Here is a 2,965-nt window from a genome sequence, read left to right as displayed (position 1 = left end):
ATATATGCACCCACCTGCACATATACCCTTCCTTGTACCCCGTAGTTGGTCGTTTCGAGCACTTGTGTTTAGAGGTTTTGAGCTTATTCCTTTGTGTTTTGTAGCACCCTTTCCACCTACACTTGCATCCCTATTACAAACAAGTCGTAGTTTTATGGCATGTGGGGGGTCGTCTAGCATTCCTCCGGGGGTCGAGTTTGTAGACTTATCTTTAGACTCGGGGTCCCCTACAAACAACCTTTACCAAGATTATGACACCTTAAGGAGGGCCCATATATGCCACCTTGAGCGCATGGACGAGCTTAGGTGTAAAATCTGGGTGGTGGAGAGCGAGATAGGTTTGGTTTTGAGGGGTGACGGAGTCCCTTTCTCCTTTGACCTCAATGACCACATCGCAAGCCTAAGAGTGGATCTTTTTTATCTACAAATGGAGTTGGAGTTCATGGAGGGAAACCTCCCTCCTGAACCTCATACCCTGTTCTCTCCCTATAGTAGCCCCAAGGTCACCCCTAGTTCCCCTCAGCCCTTGTCTTTAATCCACCCATGTTTGATGCTTCCACACTTAATGCCTCGGTGGAAAACTCACGCAAGAAGAAAAAAATGGAGGCTAAAGTGCCCTGTTTTGACGTCACCTTTTCCCTTTGGTTTTGCAGACATGTCAAAGAAAATGAGACGATAGGTAGCTCCCGAGAAGCCAAAATCTGGTCCTTTGTTGGCGTCTACCATCATTTCCAACGTGTCGAAAAAGTGGCTGTTAGAGTTATCCGAGAAGTACCACATTAGCAAAGAGTACAAGCTGTACGTACCCTCCAACAAGTGTCGGGCTGATAATCCCCCCCAGGGCTACGTGGCCATGAGTGAGCACATCTTGAAGGCGGATGGGACCATTCCCTCACACCCGTTCTTTGTCATGGTCCTCAACCACTTTGACCTTGCTCCGCTTTGGCTGGCACCTAACAGCTGGTTGACTTTAAGCTGCCTATATATGGCATTTGTGAAGCTTAACGGTCGTGCTCCCACGACCCAAGAGGTACATTTTATGTAAAATCTCATGCCCACCCCTAAATCCAAAGGTTTCTACGTCCTACAAAAAGCCAACTCTTAGGTTCCCTTAATATAAGGTTCTGTGTCTAACCCGGGTTCCTGGAAGCATGACTTTTTCTTTGTGAAAGGTCCCCTTTCTGTCCGCGAACATTTATGCTCATCCTTAAGTAAGTACTCCAAGTAGTTCCTTTTATATTTAGTTTGCTATTTTGGATCTTATACTCATATTGATAACTGAGTTGATTGTTTAGAGAGCTTCAATATCCCAGACGTTCCTGAGTCGGAGGCGACACCAGTAGACGTCTTCCTCGACGCAGACCCTGCAAAAAAAATGGCTGCCCATCTCTTTACTGTCCCTAAATTAAATTACTATGGTCTATCTAGGGTCTCGGAGTCCGACATACTATGGCACATCTCTAAGCGAAAGAAGAAGGCCATTCTGGCGGACCCTCACTCAGACGAGGGTGATGTTGAATGGGTACCTGAGGAGACTTCTCTTGAATCCAAGCATCCAACTCAGCTATCTCCAGCCTCAAGGGGACGCCCTTCCTCTACTCCTGTGGACCGTGGCATGACTTCTCATTCTCACAGTCCACAATTCGTGCAAGGGAGATTTTTTTTCTCCATCCTACGATGAGTTTGATAGTCTCCCTCATGCTCTAGCTAGTCAAGGATATTCCACACATCCTTCATCTAATGCTCTCAAGCCTCCCCCTCGCTCAGTGAGTGGGTCATCTATCCATGCTCACCCGGATGTTCCTGGTATGGAGGGGATATCCTAGGTGAATCAGACATCGGCCCCTTACGTCCGAAGGTATACTCAGGTCGCCAAGGATATCCCTGAGATCGAGTGGAGAGGTCTCGAGAATTTCAATATGGCAGAGCTTGGGGAGACCCTTCTGCACTCCACTACTTGGGTGAGTTTATGAATCTTACATTGGTCTCTTTCTTATTTCTTGTGTTTTAGGTTCCCTATTTGCTCACTTTTTTGCTTCCTTACAGACTTTTCTTGTGGCTCAATGCCTTATAGATTCGGTGCGGGACTTATCTTCATCCAACACTAACAAGGATCTTCTTTCAGCCCAGGTTCAAGAGCTAGTGGGACAGCTTGCTAACGCCAATCCCAAGCTGGAGAAATCCCTGGGTAAGGCATCTTCGTCATCCAAAAAGAAGAGAAGAGCAGAAGCCTGGGCTGAGATCTTGCAGGAGAAGATCACACTCTTGGAGGCTGATCTAGCAGAGGTTGAGTACAAGTCCGTGGAGCGCACCCTATACGAAGTGTGGAGGCAGAATCCTGGCTTCAACTTCTCCTCCTTCAGTGACCATGCCATTGCTAAGGCAGCCGAGTGGAATGCTCGCAACAGGAGGCCTTGAGATTTCATTTCTACAGTTTTTATCTTTCACTTCAATTTGGTTGTATGCTTATTCGAACCTTATTATGCTGGAGAGGTTTCTCCTGGTCTTATTATTATTATTTTTTTTTGCTTTTTCCTTTAGGAACTTTTCTAAGTCTTGTTGTGGTTGGTGCCGACTTTATCTTGCAACATTATAACGACTTTCTTCTCATATATATATATGTGATCATTTGTTTTTGTTTCTTTATGATTGAGGTCCTTTTGAGCCCACTCAAAGGGGTTTGATAGGTCTCTCTCTCTCTCTTTTTTCTTTCTAATAACTTGTCGATACTTTATTTGGACCAGTAGTGATGGTCTCTTTGGTGCACCTTGATTGTATTTGTAAGGATATGTTGACCCTTTGGGTTCTAGTCATCCTTTTATATATTTTTGCGCGCACTTATTATTTCTTGCGAGAAGCGTCCTTCTCCTCATTATGCATAATAATATTTTTACAAGGGTCTCTTTTAGGACCCTTTTTGGCTAGGCAACTTAGTGGCCACTCTAGGCTTATTGGTGGATCTCTC

The sequence above is a fragment of the Humulus lupulus genome, chromosome 2 (genome assembly GCF_963169125.1).
Source record: "Humulus lupulus chromosome 2, drHumLupu1.1, whole genome shotgun sequence".
Taxonomy (NCBI): Eukaryota; Viridiplantae; Streptophyta; class Magnoliopsida; order Rosales; family Cannabaceae; genus Humulus; species Humulus lupulus.
Note: the sequence above shows the minus strand (reverse complement) of the source record.